Source organism: Schistocerca gregaria, chromosome 2 (assembly GCF_023897955.1).
Source record: "Schistocerca gregaria isolate iqSchGreg1 chromosome 2, iqSchGreg1.2, whole genome shotgun sequence".
Taxonomy (NCBI): domain Eukaryota; kingdom Metazoa; phylum Arthropoda; class Insecta; order Orthoptera; family Acrididae; genus Schistocerca; species Schistocerca gregaria.
Window position 1 is genome coordinate 167,636,811 of NC_064921.1, and position 19,854 is coordinate 167,656,664.

At 42.6% G+C, this 19,854-nt stretch overlaps 2 non-coding genes across 2 annotated transcripts; both read right to left on the reverse strand.

Moving 5' to 3' along the window:
- Nucleotides 1-4,718: 4,718 nt before the first annotated feature.
- Trnah-gug (transfer RNA histidin (anticodon GUG)) lies at nucleotides 4,719-4,790 on the reverse strand. Its single transcript has one exon. It is a non-coding gene; the product is annotated as a tRNA-His (tRNA).
- Nucleotides 4,791-8,581: 3,791 nt separating this feature from the next.
- On the reverse strand, nucleotides 8,582-8,653 carry Trnah-gug (transfer RNA histidin (anticodon GUG)). The gene has a single exon. It is a non-coding gene; the product is annotated as a tRNA-His (tRNA).
- Between the last annotated feature and the right edge of the window lie 11,201 nt (nucleotides 8,654-19,854).

The following is a 19,854-nucleotide window of genomic DNA, read 5'->3' on the forward strand; positions in this document are numbered from 1 at the left end:
TTATCTCCAAAGGTCTCTTTAATTTTCCTGTAGGCAGTCTCTATCTTACCCCTAGTGAGATAAGCCTCTACATCCCTACATTTGTCCTCTAGCCATCCCTGCTTAGCCATTTTGCACTTCCTGTCGATCTCATTTTTGAGACGTTTGTATTCCTTTTTGCCTGCTTCATTTACTGCATTTTTATATTTCTCCTTTCATCAATTAAATTCAATATTTCTTCAGTTACCCAAGGATTTCTACTAGCCCTCGTCTTTGTACCTACTTGATCCTGTGCTGCCTTTACTACTTCATCCCTCAAAGCTACCCATTCTTCTTCTACTGTATTTCTTTCCCCCATTCCTGTCAATTGCTTCCTTATGCTCTCCCAGAAACTCTGTACAACCTCTGGTTCTTTTAGTTTATCCATGTCCCATCTCCTTAAATTCCCAACTTTTTGCAGTTTCTTCAGTTTTAATCTACAGGTCATAACCAATAGATTGTGGTCAGAGTCCACATCTGCCCCTGGAAATGTCTTACAATTTAAAACCTGGTTCCTAAATCTCTGTCTTAGGATTATATAATCTATCTGATACATTTTAGTATCTCCAGGCTTCTTACATTTATACAGCCTTCTTTTATGATTCTTGAACCAAGTGTTATCTATGATTAAGTTGTGTTCTGTGCAAAATTCTACCAAGCGGCTTAATCTTTCATTTCTTTGCCCCAGTCCATATTCACCTACTACGTTTCCTTCTCTCCCTTTTCCTACTACCGGATTCCAGTCACCTTTGCCTATTAAATTTTCATCTCCCTTCACTATCTGAATAATTTCTTTTATTTGATCATACATTTCTTCAATTTCTTCGTCATCTGCAGAGCTAGTTGGCATATAAACTTGTATTACTGTAGTAGGTGTGGGCTTCGTATCTATCTTGGCCACAATAATGCGTTCACTATGCTGTTTGTAGTAGCTTACCCGCATTCCTATTTTCCTATTCATTATTAAACCTACTCCTGCATTACCCCTATTTGATTTTGTCTTTATAACCCTGTAGTCACCTGACCAGAAGTCTTGTTCCTCCTGCCACCGAACTTCACTAATTCCCACTCTATCTAACTTTAACCTATCCATTTCCCTTTTTAAATTTTCTAACCTACCTGCCCGATTAAGGGATCTGACATTCCACGCTCCGATCCGTAGAACGCCAGTTTTCTTTCTCCTGATAACGGCATCCTCTTGAGTAGTCCCCGCCCGGAGATCCGAATGGGGGACTATTTTACCTCCGGAATATTTTACCCAGGAGGACGCCATCATCATTTAATCATACAGTAAAGCTGCATGCCCTCGGGAAAAATTACGGCTGTAGTTTCCCCTTGCTTTCAGCCGTTCGCAGTACCAGCACAGCAAGGCCGTTTTGGTTATTGTTACAAGGCCAAATCAGTCAATCATCCAGACTGTTGCCCCTGCAACTACTGAAAAGGCTGCTGCCCCTCTTCAGGAACCACACGTTTGTGTGGCCTCTCAACAGATACCCCTCCATTGTGGTTGCACCTACGGTACGGCTATCTGTATCGCTGAGGCACGCAAGCATCCCCACCAACGGCAAGGTCCACGTTTCATGGGGGGGGAGGAAGCGTAAGTTTAAGTTAGATTAATTAGTGTGTAAGCCTAGGAACCGATGATCTCAGCAGTTTGATCCCCTTTGGAACTGACCACTAATTCCAAAAATCTCCCCCCCCCCCCCTCCTTATCAGGTTGGTTATCTGGAGCAGGTGAGAACATGCAAGTCACCGAAGTGGCATCCAATAGAAAAATTCGCACCAGGCCATTGAACCACGGGAAACTATGATTATTATCTTCATACATAAGAACACGAGTCCTTTTAGCCCTTTCCGGCTTTTTCTATTACATCATTTACTCTTGTTGCAGTATATGCTACAAGACCTTCGCTAGTTCAAATGGCTCTAATAACTATGGGACTTTACATCTGAGGTCATGAATCCCCTAGACTTAGAACTACTTAAACCTAACTAATCTAAGGACATCACACACATCCATGCCCGAGGCAGGATTCGAACCTGCGACCGTAGCAGTAGCGCGGTTCCGGACTGGGCGCCTAGAACCGCGAGACCACCGCGGCCGGCCGGCCACTTGGGGGCATCGTCTCCAGCGGAGGTGCGTGCGTGACGTCGCCGACTGCGGAAATAGAACAGGCATCAGCAACATCGGCGTCTGTACGTGCACGTGAATACCAAGAAGTAAAGTGGTAATAGACGAACTTCAGGATATAATAAAATACAGCGTGCATCAAAAAGAATCATCCGATTTGGCACATCTTTATCTCTGAAACTAATAAACATATACAATAAATTTTATATTTTAGTGAATGGGAAACTCGAAAAGTTTTTCTTTTCATACCTTTTCAAAGGTATTCAATAGGCCCCCCTTGAATGTACGGCATATGTCAGCGCAGTATTCAAATTGTTCTCACACTACAACAAGCATGTCTTGAGTTACAGCTTCCACAGCTGCCGTTATGTGATGTCTTAGTTCACTCATTGTTGCTGGTACCGGAGGCACAAAAACAGAGTCTTTTTATAAACCGCCAAAAGAAATAATCACACACATCCAGGTCCAGTGAGCCTGTAGACCAGTAAACTAAGGTTGAATCATCTGGTCCAATGCGATTGATCCATCGTTCAGTAATCCTTTGATTCAAAAATTCTCGCACTTCCAGATGCCATTGTGGCGGTGCCCAATCCTGTGTGTAAATAAAGTCATTCGAATCAGTCTCCAGCTGTGGGAAAAGGAAGTCCTCAAGAATATCGAGATATGTGCTTCCTGTAACAGTGTCTCGGTTAAGGAAAATTTATCATATGCCTTTTCCCGTGAAACTGCACAAAACGCATTAAATTTTGGAGAGGCCCTCTCATGTTGATCCATACCCCGTATTTTTACGTTATGGTGGTTCACCTTTCCATTTAAATGGAATGTTACCTCGTCATTAAACACTAAGCGTGAAGCTGAATTGTCATCTTCCATTTTACCATCTTCACAAAGAGCTCGCAATATCTGAATTTTGTATGGTTTCATGTGTGAACGTCGATGCAACACACGCCAGGCGAACATGGGGAGCAAGTAGAGCTGTCGAGCTTGACGGCGAACGGATTTCTGCTGACTGCTTGTGAAACTGTGGTGTATACGTTAGATATCTGAGTCAGAGACTTGGGGACGGTCCGGCGATTTTCCTTTACGCAATCAACCTGTTTGTCGCAATTGCTAATTACATCGTCTAATGCTCTGTTCTGTAGGAGGATCCACACCATACCTAACATGAAAGTCACACTGAACAGTTATTACTGACCCGTACTGCGCAAAACGTAGATCACAAAACACTCTCTGTTGTCCCGACACCATTTTTACTAGAACTGAAGTGGGTGCATACTGCTGATACCTAGAGCGTACCATAGAAAACTCAGGAATTTGCTCTTATCAACAGTTTGTTGTTCACGCACATATCTCAGATAATAATTATGACATTTTAATAACTGGATTTTTTTTATACGCCCTGTACACTGCGTAATTACGTAAAACCTCGAAAGCTATGGCAGCAAAAATACTAAATTAAAATAAAATTCACTCATTAGGCCACATCACACAAAAAACTGATGCGGCGACTAGAACAATAAGAAAATAAAATGGCACACTTAGTTAGACTTTTCCATTTGCTCCACTGAAGCTGTTCCGAAATCGGTTGTTACACTACATTCATGTTATGTGATTTAACTTTAAGTATTGACACCATTTCGTTTTGCTAAGAAACTCGTCACTGATGTAGAAGGAAATGGCTGCCAAAATATTCCTTAGGATTCTTATAATTTGCACTTTATCAATAACTGACGTTTATATGGTTACTGGCACGCTGTCGGAAATATCTATTCCTGAATTATGTACACCACTGTATGTAATTCCAAATTTTAATATAGATTCCTCTTGTTCTTGGTATTGTATCCGAGAACTGAGGCGTTGATTTCAAAGAAAGACATAGTTCATGTGATATATTTAATTGAAGAATAAATTACTGAGAAGCAGCACTAGTATATTCAGTTATCTGAAGAGACTACTACAAGGAATTCATTAAATGGTACCACGAATAATTTGTTTGGACACGGTAATTCTTGCATGTCTTTACCAAATCCGTCAAAGTAAGGCACCGTATGGAAGAAACATATGATATTTTTTATGTCTTCTATATCCAATGACATTCGCACTGCGAAGAAACATTTTTCTAGATGTGTCGTAAGTTTTGTACGGTGTCACGTCCAAATGATTTTTCATGTGTCAGGTATTATTCGATAAAAACAAACACATTCAAAATCTTATACATGTACGTCCGCAGTTTTTATACATTTGGTGAACAGGTCTTTCTAGCAGTTTACTAGATTTCTTTTTATGTTTGTGTTATCTATAACTATTCACAATACTCCAATAATATCCATAATATGCCATTTTTGTTGAATATAGTTCTATTGCTAATCATCGCTCCTTCTGTATCGGAAAAGGGAAACAATGCATTTGGGTGGTTCCTCCTATTCAATTACTGCCTTTACCAAGCAACTGTGAATCGCAACTGTTTAATGTTGGTAGCCCTGAAAATTTCCAGTTGTTACAGTTAGAAGAGACCTTTTGACTACATTAGTAACTCTGTAAAAAAGAAAAACAAAATTGAGCACTATATTGCCGTGACCAGGATTCGAACCTGGGTTCTTGCGGCCACAACGCAATGTCCTAACCACTAGACTATCACGGCTACCGTCGCTCGTCTGGGAAAGCTCCTCTGGAAGCATAAAACGGTCTTTTCCGCTCCAGTTGGCAAAACTAACGCCGCCAGCAGGTAGGTGGCGGCTCGATCGCAGATCAACAGGAGGGAGCAATAAGACGGAGAACGCACACTGAGATCTCACGTTTTTGTGTTGGTGCTAGTGTTGAATTGTAAACACCACTAAGGAGATGACTTAGTAAGTTAGAATGACTTGAATTATCCTCGTAGCTACATTAATACTTCGTGGCTTTTTTTGTTTGTTTGCGTATTCTTACATAGATATTATAATTTCATTGCTGCTTCAGTGTTGCTTTTGGTTCTTTCAATATCTGTGGATAAACAATATCAGTGTATCTTCTTCCTTCTTCAAGGAGCAAGAAATTCATCTTAATGTCAATAAATGTGGAATGGAGTCAGCTACAAATAAATAGCTCCCAGACTATGTTATTCACATTCTGCAATACAACATTAATTTCTCTCCTTCAGACCCAGGCTTACCATCCCGCTTTCAACACCTATTATAAACTGAAGGAGTTTCTTCTGATCCTCAACACATTTCATGAATATCTGTCAATTCTGTGCACATCCCATTTTGTGCATTCCTTGAAGAAGGAAGAAGGTACACTGAAAATGTAGATTCACAAATATTTAAAGATCCAAAAGCAACACTAAAGCAACAGAGAAACTATTATACCTATGTAAGAATATGTAAAAAAAAAAAGGCCACGAAGTATTAATGTAGATACGATGATAATACCAGTCATTCTAACTTAGTAAGTCATCTTCTTAGTGGTGTATATAATTCAACATTAGCACAAGGAATTGTTCCTGACATAACAATACGCTATGTTAAACCCCTCAATGGGGAAGGACGCACAAAAGATTTAAATAGTCTTATGCAAATTGCGTAACAATATATGTCAGAGTTTGTTTATTTTATATAGTCGGTTCCAGACAGTATACGTCATCTTCAGGCCTAGTTATCTGAAAACTCATCGCAGCTACTGTTGCGCGGCGTCAACGAAAATCAATAATATTGTGACCTTCATTATGTTACCCAGACAATTTGAAAACACAAATCACTGTGGTGTGTCCCAGACAGTACTATTCCGTCTTTTAGTAAATTATCATGCAATTACCTTCCTATTATCTTTTTTTTCCAAAATATTCGTCAAACAAATACAATGTAAGTCTAGTGTTACATGTAAGTGGGAACGAAGTAGTACTTAATTTTTTTATCTTACTGAATCCACAGCCACGGTGCTCCACCATGTTAATCACACTGAGTTTGTAGAATGTAGCTGTATTCAAAATACAAGTTGATTCTTGCTAAGAAGGAAACATCAACCACACACTGTAAATAACGCAGATTATTCTCAAAAATATACCCGTCACCAGTTTCAAACCGTCAGTTTCATCTTTAGACTGCTGTTCACATTTAGATTACATACGTTTTAGTTTACATTAGTCGTTGGCTGTTTTTCCCCTCTTGTGGCGAAAGTTCCTTGGGTCGGCGGTTTACTACGTTTTAGTGAATTACAAGTTGCGTTGCAGACGATTTGCTCGACAGAGAATGCCATTTACACGTTTACTCACCAAAAATTACGAGGATTACATTAAAAGAACCACCAGCTGGTAATTTTTCAATATATCTAAAGCATTTTTCTGTGTAATTCCACATAGTTAAAGTTTTTTTCACAAACGTATCAAGCATATTATACGCAACTGGTTTGAATCTCATGTAACGAAAGGAATACAATCTGCGATAAATAGTTTAGAAGGAGAGAAAATTATACCGACTCAGGGAAAAAATAATGCCAAGGGCTTTCATTTTCGGTCCATGCCTACTTCTTATAAGTACAAACGACCTCCTATGTGTAAAACGGACCTGACACTCTTTCATATGACAGATGTTGTAATTAACTCTTTTAGAGAAAAAGCAAGAGGAAACGATATTGTTAATAACATTTTTAAACAATTATTAACTGATTGTCGGTAAATGGACACTTAGTTTCGAAAAATCAACTTTAACACACCACAAGAAACGGAATTACGGAAAGTGGAAGAATATTTGGAGTTCTTGGATGTAAGAATTGATGAAAATATGAACTTGATGGAACATACTAATCTCTTCAGATATCAAAGTTTAATAAACTTTGCTCTTCACATAACTGCCGATTTCAAAAGCAATCAACATATATTTTATAAACTTCTACTCTTTGATGTCATTTGGGTTATTTTCCGGTGTAATCACCACTCAGAAAGTACATATTTAACGCATGGACCTGCTGGTGCCTGTCTCAACAAGACGGTGATCTATAAAAACATGTAAATATAGAAAAAAAAGATAGCGTATACAAAAACACACTTACTGCATTGAATAAAAAGATGGAAAATATTGGCTGATTTACAGTAATTTTCGAATCTTCATGAGTGAATCAGTGAAAAGATTCTCGAGATTGCAGGAAATGACAGAAAATGAAAATGTATTACATGCTTGCAAAAGGAACCTTCTATGCTAATTTTACTAAGCCAGAAGGGCCTCAGAGAAAGTAAGCCAAAGCTTTTTCATACGCTCATTAATTAAAAAGAGTACCAATAACATTTAAATATATTGCACTAAACTGCATAAGAGAACTGTCGTCATCAAAACAAAACCAGTATCCAGTGCTTAGTTACAATTTTTCATTTGCTACGCTGAAGCTCCTCCGAAATCATGTTATGTGATTAAACTGTAAGTATTGACACCATTTCGTTTTACTAAGATAGTCGTCAATCAAGTAGCAGGAGATGGCTGCCAAAAAATTCCGGCTTCTTCTAATCTGTACTTTATCAAAAGCTGACCTTTTCATGGTTACAACACGCTGTCAAAAATATCTATTCTTCAATTATGGACACCGCCATATCTGTTTCCAAATATTAATATACATTATACTTGTTCTTGGTAATGTTTCCGAGAACTGAGGTGTTGACTTCGAAGAGAGACGTATTTCATGTGATACATTTGATTGAAGAATAAATGCTCCGAAAAACATCAGAAGTATATCCAGTTATATGAAGAGACCACTGCAAGGAATTCGTGAATTAGTACAATCAAAAATTCGTTTTGTGCCGGTAATTCTTGCTTGTCTTCACCAGTTACCTCAAAATAAAGCGCCGTATGGAAGCAAAGTAAGTAAAGTGTGCCATTTTTTTTGTCATCCATTCCAACGACATTCGCAGTGCGAAGGAACATTTGTTTAGATGTATCATAAGCTGTGTATGGTATTCTGTCAAAACGATTTTTCATGTATCAGGTATTACTGGAAAAAAGCTAAAACAATTAAAATCTTACATCTGTACGTCTACATATTTTAATCATGTGATCAACAGACCTTCATAGCAGCATATTAGGTTTGCTGTTTATGTTCGTGTTGTCTATAAATATTCACAATAATGAAACAATGTCCACATGAACCATTTTCCTTGAGTATAGCTCTAATGCTCAACATCGCTCCTTTTGTATCTGAGAAGGCAAACAAAGCGTTTGGTCAGTTCCTGTTACTCTACTTCTGCCTTTACCTTTCAGGCTGCAGTTCAGCATCTGGCACTCCAAGCTAATATTTATTTAACAGAATTGTGCTGATTATAACTCAATGATCCACTTGTATCATATTTGAAATACGCAGAGTGTGAATCACAGTTATTTAATGTTGGTAACCTGAATGAGCAATTTTCAAGAGACCTTTTGACTACATTAGTAACTCTGTAAAAAAGAAATACAAAAAAGAGCACTTTATTGCCGTGACCAGGATTCGAACCTGGGTTCTTGCGGCCACAACGCAATGTCCTAACCACTAGACTATCACGGCTACCGTTGCTCTTCTGGAAACACTCCTCTGGAGGAAGAAAACGGTCCTTTCCGCTCCATTTGGCAAACTAACTCAGCCAGCAGGTAGGTGGCGTCTCGATCGCAGAGCAACAGACGAGCAGCAAGACGGAGGACACAGACTGAGATCTCGTGTCGCTATTAGTGATTCTCTAAACGTTAGCGGTAGTTAGTCGACAGTAAGAAATTCATCTTAATCTGAATAAATGTGGAATGGAGTCAGCTATAAATACGTAGCTCCCAGCCTATGTCATCCATACCCCACAATACAGCATTAACTTCTTCTCCTTCAGTCCCCTGCTGACCGTCCCATTTTCAACACCTAGCATAATTTTCTGGAATTTCCCCATATCCTGAGCCATAATCATATCATGAGTATCTGCCAATTTTGTGTACATCCCATTCTGTGCGTTCCTTAAAGAAGAAAGAAGATAGACAGGTAATGTTGACTCATAGATATTTAAACAACCAACGGCAACACTGAAGCAGCAGAGAAACTATTATATCTATGTAAGATTATTTAAAAAATGCAACATAATACCAGTCATTCTAACATACAAAGTCATCTCCTTAGTAGTGTATACTATTCATCATTAGCATTAGGAATTTTTGCTGACATAACAATACGCTTTATTAAATCCCTCAATGGAGAAGGACATACAAAATATTTAAATCATTGTATACAAATTGTGTAAAACTGTGTACATCACAATACATGAATAATATTGTGATATTGATTGTGTTAATACATATCAATGTGGTGTCTCCTAGAGAGCAGAATCCCATTTTTTAGTAAATTATCATTCAATTTACCTGCTAGTATCTTTTCTTTCTAAATATTCGTTAAACAAATACAATTTTAGTATGGTGTTACATGTAAGTGGAGACTATGTACTTAATTTTTCTTATCTTAGTGAATCCACGGTGCTCTACCATGTTAATTATACATTATCCTTTTGTCGAAAACTGACAAGTTTTTTACACCATAGCTGTGTACAAAATACAATTTGATTGTTGCGAAGGAGACAACAGCAACCAGCCACTGTAAATAACTCTATTTATTCTTACAAACTGAGGCGGTACCGGTTTCAAACCGACAGTTTCATCTTTACACTGCTGTTCACATTTACATTTCATAAGTTTAAGTTTACATTAGTTGACGACTGTTTTCCCTCTTGTGGTCAAAGTTCCTTGAGCCGACGGTTTACACTAGTTGTTGGCTGTTTTCCCCCACCTGGCGGAAGTTCCTTGGACCGGCGATTTAATACTATTTAGTGAATTACAATTTGCGTTCTACACGTCTTGTTCGACAGAGAATGCCATTTACACATTTACTCACCAAAACGTTTGATGATTACATAAAAAGTACCACCATCTGGTAATTCTGCAACATATGTCTAAAACATTTTTTTTGTGATACTCTTGTGAAAAAACTTAAACTATATGGAATTGAACTTATTATGCAGAACTGGATTGAATCATATTTAACAAAAGGAATACAATCTATGATAAACCAAATAGTGTGAGAAGGAGAGAAAATCATACCGACTAGGTAAAAATATAATTCCGTTGTCTTTTATTCTCGGTCCTTTACCACTCCTTATACATTTAAACGACCTCCTATGTATAAAACGGACCTGACACTCTTTCATACAACAGGTATTATAATTAACTCTGTTAGAGAGAAAGCAAGAGAAAACGATGTTGTTAATAACATTTTTCAAAGGATTATTAAGTCATTATCGAAAAATGGACAGTTAGTTCCGATAAAACTATTTTAACACACTACAAGAAACGGAATTAGCGAAAGTGGGAGAATTTTTGGGTGTAAGAATTAATGAAAATATAAACTTGATGAAGCATACTATGCTTCTCAGACATGTAAGTTCAATAAATTTTGGTCTTCACATAAATGAAATCAATCAACGCATTAAAATATTTCACAGAGTTCTACTCCTCAATGTCTTTTGGGTTACTTTCTGGTGTAATTTATCGCTTCGAAAGCACGTATTTTTTGTGTGAAACGGGAAAGTGAGAATACCATGTATGCCATGTAACGGAATTTGTCACAATGTTAAAAACTTAATAGTGGTGTCCCTAGTTCGTTGTTCATCGATATAGCTGCAGGTGGCTCAAATGGTATTCAATGAAAAGCCACAAGATCAATGAAAACTGTTCTATATAGAGGGGCCGTTCAGTAGCTTGGAAGGTTTGGATGGAAGGCAATGAAGGTAGTATTATCGATATACTGCCTAAAATGGACGGGAAGTGCCTACTGTGCAGTTTAGATCAGATAGATGGCAGTCTTACAGATGGATGGAAGATACTGGATTTGGCAATCCCACTTACCAGCCGTTATCTGCATCAGGTTCTAATCTTGGTTACGGAAAAAGATGGATATTTTAACGAGAAATTTGCGTCAATCAGTTCTTTTTAAATTAATTTGGACATAGATTAGTCGTTGGAATTACTTGTTCCCACACAGCATCACTAACTAGGCACCTTCTGGTATAAGAAACATTTATCTCGCCGACGCTGAAACTTCATTCTTTTCAGTTCATCTTGAATTCACAATTACGTTACCCTAGATACACTTGAACCCGTATTCTATAGTCAATCTTTGTCTAACTTTTACAGTTTTTATCTCACACACTTATCTACTTACACTGATGCTTCAGAATCTCTCCTTCCGGTAAAGGAAGGCCCAAATTTTCTCCCCTCTCCCCCTTCCGATTTGATCAATACCTTTCATCGCCTCTGCTCTATCTTCTGTAGAAACATATTCAAAAAGCCCGTATCATCTTACATTCTGAATTGTTTATCACCAACGTATCACTTCCGTGCAAGGCTACACTCCAGACAAATATCTTCAGAGGAGGCTTCCTCACATTTAAATTAACAAACTTTTCCTTCTCAGAACCGCTATTCTTGCTATTTCCAGTCTGCACTTTATCCTATTCTCTATTCTTTCGCTGTTCAATTTTGCTACCAGTATATCAGAATTAATGTACAACGTTTAGTGTCTCATTCAATGACCATTCTTTAATTTTTCTGACTTTCACTCATAATCTCTTTTCAAGACACTGCCATGCAACTCTTTTGCTGCCTTTCCTAGAATTATTACGTCATCGGCAAACCCCAAATTTTTATTTCTTCCCCCTGAAGTTTAATTCCCTCTCCATACGTCCCTTGGTTTCCTTTACTCTTTGCTCAAAGCACAAACTGAATACAGAACAACGGTGGGGGATAGGCAACAATGCTGTCTCACTCCTTTCTCAAAAACTGCTTCCCTTGCATGTCCTATTCTTTTAACTACAGTCTGGTTTCTGCACAAGTTGCTGATAACCGATCGCTTCTTGTATTTTACTCCTGCTACATTCATAATTTCGAAGAGTGTGATGCAGATAAAACTTTCAAAAACTTTCTTTAAATCTACAAATAAATGTAGGTTTGCATTTCTTCAGTTTGTATTCGAACGTAGCTCCTAGGGTCAGTAGTACCTCTCGTATTAGTACATTTCTCCGGAATCAAACTAATGTCATCCGAAATAGGCTTCTATCAGTTGATACATTATTCTGTAAACCATTCGTGTTAGTAAGTATGACATAGTAAACTGATAGTTCGGTATTATCGACACCTATCAGCGCATGCTTTCACAATAATGTGAAATATTATATTCATCTTGCAGTCTGAGGCAATTTCGCCAGTCTAATGTATCTTTATAGTGGCTAGCTCTCCCAAGGAGCTCAAAATTTCAAAGGGATATCGTCCTACCCAGATACCTTGTTTCGTCTAAGCTCTTGCAATGGACTGTCGCAATCTTCTCACAGTATCATCTCTCCCATACTCTTTCTATTGTATCGTTTTCAAATTTATTTTCTTTGCTTAGCCGTTATTGTATTCTCTTCATCTTTCAGTCTACTCCTGCTTTGCTTAGTTCTAGCTTGCCGTCTAAGCTCTTAATATTGATATAGTTGCTTCCCTATTCTGCAGAGGTCTCAATTTTCCTACAGGCGGCATCTATCTTCCACGTGCTCATACGTTCTTCCATAATTTTGCATTTCCTGTGTAGCCATAACCATCGGCCTTGCAGCAGTGGTTACCACAGTTGCCGTAAGATCACTGAATTTAAGCCCTGTCGATCTTGGTTAGGACTTAGACGGATCACGGCCCGGCTCTTACGACCGCAGTAACGCTTGTCGGCTTAGGATGACGTGGTAGTCGGTCGTACTCCTGGGCTTTCCGAAGCCTTTTCGGACGAAAGTTTCTCTAGCCATTGCTACTTTTCTATTCTGCACACTCTGTTTATATAGATCAGGAACAGTAAAGGGCCCCTCAGTACACGCTGCGATCTTCCTGACAGAAAGCCATGAATCGTGGAGCATAATTTAGACGATATTCCAGTTGCTCGCATTTTCATTAGCAGTCTCTTGTGAGAAACGGTGTCAAAATCATTTTCGAAGTCTAGTAACATGAAATCGATTTGAACAAAATCAATAATTAATTGCTAACAAACGTAATGTATAAATGAAGTAGATACGTGCAGCTGCCCCAGTCTTCAATAAAATATTAACCTTATGCCGTGACCAGGATTCGAACCTGGGTTCTTGCGGCCACAACGAAATGTCCTTACCACTTTTTTTTTTTGTCGATGCATGGGAACGTGAATAAGGGTGTTGCATCATGTGACAGGTATGCATGGTACACCCCTGCTTTGTGGGGGGTCAAGGAAGACGCTGCGGAGATAACCGGCAAAAGTTTGTCGGTAAGATGGTTTGCGGGTGAGGGTGCTATACGAGGTCACAAATTTGTACCAGAAGTCAAGGACTGTATGCGGACCATTTTGAAAGAGGTATTCTAAAGCCAGTCCTCAAAACCAGATGAGAGTATGGTGCTTAGCAAGAGGGTAGTGAAATGTCTGGGGCAACAACAGGAAATCCGGGGTTACCGTCGGTGGCGGGGCACGGAGGTAAAAGCCCACGATTCGTTGGATGAGGAGCCATACGTTTTGTTTCAGGGGGCACGTAAGACGGTGCTCGTCGGTGTCTTCGAGCTGACAGTCAGGGCAGAGTGGGGAGGTGGCCAGTCCTATGCGATAAAGTCGACTGTTAGTCGGGAACTTTCCATAAACTAAAACATACCAGAGTGCAGACACAGACGACGGTAAAAAGGGTGCATGCACACACCCCCAAACTGTGCGCCAGTTAATGTCAGGATGCCGTAGCACCATGGGGTCGCAAGGGTTGGACAGCATAAACAAACGATAGTAATCTTTTGTACGGGGAGGACGGGCGACTGGAAGATCGGCCCGAACGTAGCTGAGTTCTATGAAACAATTGGCGACGTGGTACAATAATGGAGAAATAGGTGCCACATTGATCGGTGGATCGAGAGAAGCTGGTCGGAGGATATCTAAGAGACTACGTGTTAAGGACGGAACCGTCCCCTGCCGGTGCCGCAACAGAGTGTGGACAAAGAGTGCAGAAGATCGTGCCCGCACGTTGACGAGTCCGAGGCCACCTTTTGCAGGAGGCAATGTTAAAGTGCTGTAGCGGACTTTGAAAAGTGCCCCTGCTGACACGAAATATCCAAAGGCTGATTGGATGCGGCGGCCAAGGAGTAACGGCATTGGGAGGATCTGGGCGACGTGTACCAGTTTAGGGGCTACATACATGTTGACATAGGACACACGTTGGAGTAGGTTTAAGTTACGGTGCACTTGACCGCGGACATGGTGCCGAATCGACTGCAAAAGCCGCCGGTATGCCAGGGCCACTGTGCGGTGTGTGGAGCTCGTAAATTCGATACCCAAGTAACGAAGGGTGGTACTGACTGGGAGTGGGTTCGGCACCATAGCCGGGAGGCCGCGCCCAATGTGCATCATAGTCGATTTACGGACATTAAGAATGCTACCAGAAAGATGTCCATACTGGTGGATCCATTGGATGGCGTCATTGAGTTCCGTGGAGGAGCAGGTGAGAAAGAAAAGATCGTCCGTATAAGCCCTACAGTGAAAAGTGTAGTCACGCAAAGTGAGGCCCTGCAGTCTAGAGGTAAGTCCAGTGATGAGGGGCTCAAGTGCAATGGCATATAGTAAAGTAGACATAGGGCATCCTTGACGTACAGAGCGGCGTATAGGAATCGGTCCTACAAGCCTCCCATTGACTTGTACCATCGAGACTGCGGGAAGTAGTAACCGGCGAATGGCATCGACAAAAAGTAATGGGAACCCCATACGTGTCGCCACCATGAGGAGGAATGGGTGTCGAACGCGATCAAAGGCACTCGTGAAATCAACGGATACCAGTGCTGCACGAAGGCGACAAACCGACGCCAGTGCAATGAGGTCACGGCATTCTCCTAGGGCTGTTTGTAAGGTGGCCCCACAACCACGTGCAGTCTGCTCAGGTGAAAGGACCGTAGGTAAGACGGTGCGCATGCGCGCTGCTAAGAGGCGTACATAGATTTTATAGTCTGCATTCAGGAGTGTAAGGGGGCGATATGCAGAGACATGAGACCCTCCCTTCGGTTTAGGCACAGGTAGAAGAATGCCAGTGACGAATTCAGGTGGAATTGGGAAGGATGGAGTAAAGAGTTCCTGAATCATTTCCGTCCAGCGAGGAAGCATCAACGTGGTGAACGTCCGGTAAAACTCCACTGGGAGACCATCTGGTCCTGGTGATTTGTTCTTGGCCCCTCTGTTGATCGCATCTACTACCTCTTCTGCGGTGATTGCAGACATCATGGACGTTGACTCCGCTACGGTGAGTGTCCGGTCAGGGGAAGGACGGAGATCATCAGGAATGGGCGTCGCCATCTGCTCATCATCATAAAATTGGCGATAATGTTCAGCAAAGGCAGACAGCACCGCCGCCTGTGTTGTGTGGTGAACACCATCGGAGGTCCTGATGTGGCAGACGAAGAGTCGACGTCGACGACTGTGGTCGGATGCGGCATGGATTGTGGATGGGGTTTCGTCGTGGAGGAGGTCTTGTCGTCGGGAACGCACCACGACACCATGCAGTCGTGCACGTTGAAGAGAGAGGAGACGAGCTTTGGTACGTTGTCGTTCCCTATGGGTGTCAGGTGATGGAGGGAGTGCATCGAGCTCACGGAGGACGGCGTAGTAAAAATTTGTGGTGTCTCGATGCCATGCTGCTGCTTCCTTGCCACATTGTATGAAGGCCTTTCGGATCGCAGGTTTGGCACATTTGAGCCACCAATGGAACGTGGATGTGTACTGCGGAAGGCGTCTTTCGCAAGACGCCCACGTAGTGGCAATACATTGTCGGCAGTGTGGATCATTAAGGAGGGAGGTATTAAGCTTCCAGTAACCTCTGCTGCGCCACACTGACTGAGGTGGCAGAGCCAGGGAGCAAATGACGGCGCAGTGGTCCGAGAATACAAGGGGCCACCGTTCAGCTTGGGCGACGTCGTTGCCAAGGTGGGCAGAGATATATAACCGGTCCAGTCTGCTCGCAGAATGTGCTGTATAATGGGTGAAACCGGGGGTATTGCCATGAATTTTCTCCCAAACGTCCACTAGGTGAAAATCTTCGATTAAGGTGAGAAGCGCCGGGCATGGCGAATAACTAGGCATTTGGTCCTGCGGATGGAGGACACAGTTGAAATCGCCTCCCATGATAAGGCGATCATAGCTTCCAGAAAACGGGGGCGCCACGTCATGTCCGAATAAAGTGGACCGCTGCCGACGGTTCGTGGAGCCAGACGGAGCGTAGATATTGATGACGCGCGTGTCGAAGATGGTAACAGCCATGCCTCTTCCACAGGGAAGGATTGTCGTGTCCTTGAGTGGGATTCCTTTGCGTATGTAGAAAGCCACTCCACGCCCTGATTGATCACATGTGGACGTGTATGAGTCGTAGCCGTAGACTGGTGGTAGTGTGGCAACGCGTACTTCCTGAAGAAGGGCGACGTCGACGTCAGAGGCCCGAAGCATGTCACATAGGAGTTGCAGCTTGGGTACAGTGCCGATCATGTTGATGTTCAGCGTGGCAAACCGATACGTTTGTTTCAGTGGTGGTGGACGCGCATCTACCATCACCAAGGCAAGTAAGAGGAGGGCACCGACAGGAAGTCCCGTCCCATCAGGTGCAGGGCCTCGCTTTTGATGTTAACAGGCAGCCTTGTCCGTCGGAGGCAACTCATCCGGAGGAGGGGGCGTATCTTCCTCAATCTCGTCGGCCCATGCTCCTATGCCATGGGTCCGTCCAATGTCCATGGGAATTGCGTCGTGGTGAGAGAGATCTGGAGTTGTCGGCGGGGAGACAGGCGTCTCAACCGGCGCACCGATCGTTACATTGTGCGTGGCGACCTCCGTAGAGGTCCCGTCCTGCAAAATGTCTTGATCATCGTGAAAGTTGTCCGCCGACCTCTGCATGGAAATGTCGATTGGTTGGGTGTCGTCTTCGTCGTCGCGGGTGGCGACGCTTTGAGAGCCCGTGGGTGAACGGCGACGGCGTTTGCGCCTACGTGGCGAGCGTTGTTTGCGCACGTGTTCCTCAGTGTCGGACGACGGCAAGGAAGAGCGTCGACCTGGTTCGAATGCGTCGGTGGGTACAATGAAATTGTCAAACAGGTGTTGTGAAGAAGTACGGTTCTCCTCAGCGTCCGGTGCGGGAGCCTGTTCGGCGGCAAGGTTGTCAGGTGGGACGTCCGCACCGTCCATAGGTGACTGGGACGGTGGGACGTGCCGATCGGAAGGAACGGGCGACGGACTGGACGAAACTGTAGACGTGGCGAGTGCCGCTGCGTAAGTGACCGGTAGGGCGGTCATAGTGGGTGTGACGGACGCTTCCGACAACGGGAGCTGCGCGACACGTCGTTGAATGCATTCAGACCGTAGGTGACCTTCTTTCCCGCAACCGGAACAGGTTCGAGGTTGGCCGTCGTACATTATAATGGCACGGCAGCCTCCGATACGTAGATAAGAAGGCACGTGTTTCTGCAACTCGATGCGGACCTGTCTAACACCGTTTAAAACGGGATAGGTCTGAAATTGTACCCATCGTTCGGCAACATGTTCCAGAACGTTGCCATAGGGACGGAGCGCCTCGATGACGACGTCTGCAGGTAGTTCGAACGGCAGTTCGAAGATCCTTATCTTCCGTGTGCCGAGACCTGCGTAATCGACGGTAACGGGTCCGACGTTGCCGTCGGAATGGCAGAAGCGCAGTCCACGTTTTGCCTCTTGAAGCACCTTGTCGCACGCCGCATCGTTGATCATTTTGACGTAGACGGTACTGCTAACTATCGACAAGTGGATACCAATTAGATCCGTTGGTGCTATCTTAACTTCATCGCGAAAAAATGTTCTACCTCCAGGGCCTTGGGTCGGGCGAAGTCGGAACAAAAGTTGAAACGTAATGTCTTCTTCCGATAGTTGTGCGCCATGGTGGTCTAGAATGGAATACGGCACGGCGGCAGACTGGACCACTAGACTATCACGGCCGGTGGATTCGGCGTGGGTGTACTTCGCTCTTCTATTAGCGGCCGCAGAGTTGCTGACGTCACTCGGTGCCGCTAGAACGCCGACTCAGCTTTTTCCGTCCTACTGTCGTAAGGGAAACGTGGTTCGAAGTTAAGACAGTGTATAACTAACATTTCTAAAACTATTAGGAACTTTTTGACATCTAATAGCTGCAACAGTGATGTGTCTATACTAGTACAGTGAGTACAGCCTAATCATTTGTGAGCCTGTGGAGATACTGATTCGCAACAATAACATTATGATTTGAATTGCTCATAAGCGAACTAGCCTTTGGATGCTATAACATCAAAATGGAAGAAGGATGCTGGTTTCGGAATATCATACTCGCTTTCATCTATATCCTAGAGCTGACGAGTTACTTTCTTTATTTGATCATGGTGTGCTTCTCTGTGGCACTCATAATACATACTGAATACTGTGCTCAGACTCTACTAGGCTTGCTTAGGGATTAGTGACATTCTGGCGAAGTGAGGTATTGTACTGGCAGCATTTAGGGAAGAGTAGCAATGTGCGAAGTCATACTAAGAGGCCGCAGCTATCATAGAAGCGGTTTTAGAGGGCTGAAAGGGAATGACGCAGGACAAGATGGGCGTCTGTGTCGTATGCAAATGATGTTGCACCTCAGGCAGAATGTATTATCAGGTGTAAGAGTTGCTGGGAGCTTTTCGAAATCTCACTGCACTCTCATGTGTGGGCCTTAACTCTGGGGTAGAGGTGAAATTTAGAAGTGTTTCATAATTATGAAGTCGGTGTTCGTGATCTGCAGTGATCGATAAGATAAGATTGTAGAGTTTTGTGCCTTAAGGGAGTAAGGGAGGGGATGTTGTTATTGGTGGCCAGTATTCTCTTTTTACAACACAAATGCACATGTGGATTAATATGGTTCTTTATTTACATGACCTGGATACTTATCTTCAACAGAGTCCATGTGTTGTTCAAGCTCATCCGCAATAGTCCTCTTGCAGAGAATATCGGTAACCTTGCTATTCCAAACTTTAGTCTCTCTGCTAGTCCCGCTGTGCACTGTCGTAGCCACAGTCAGTCAGTAAACAAGCCCACACTACATTTAACTGGCAAGACGCCAAAGTGTACTGTGAGTCGAGTGAGATCCTCCAGTCAGCGGCTGTGACCTAAACACATGCTGTCAAGAGGGCACTGGCAGCGTGTTGCTTGTTGGTATATCTCTGGTCTCTCTCGTGCTAAGGCGAGCTTGATCCAGCTCCTACTATCGATCTTCGGGCTACATCGTTGCGACCGGTGTGCTGGCGACAGCTTAAGCCAGCACAAAGATAGTATTATATTTGATATATTTTGGATTCTAAAGATCCATAATGAGGTAATCTTTAAGAATGTGGAACATGTCGTAAAAGGTAAGCTGAAGTCTCTAATTAGATAGTGCAACTGGGCTATTAACGCAAGAAAGGTTTGATTAAAGGTAATAATTTACATTGATTTCCATGGAATATGATTTTTCCTTGTTTTGGTATACTCTCGACTTTTTTCTTGGGTGATGGTTCTTCTTCCTGGTTTTCGCGATCCGCTACACTTTTTGAAATATCTTTTTTCCTCCATCCTGGCCCTCTCTCCCACTACAGCCGCACATGACACTCACCAGCTTCACCTTTCGTGCCAGTAAGTACTCGGAAAGACTGCCGAGTTATCTCTGGTGAAAG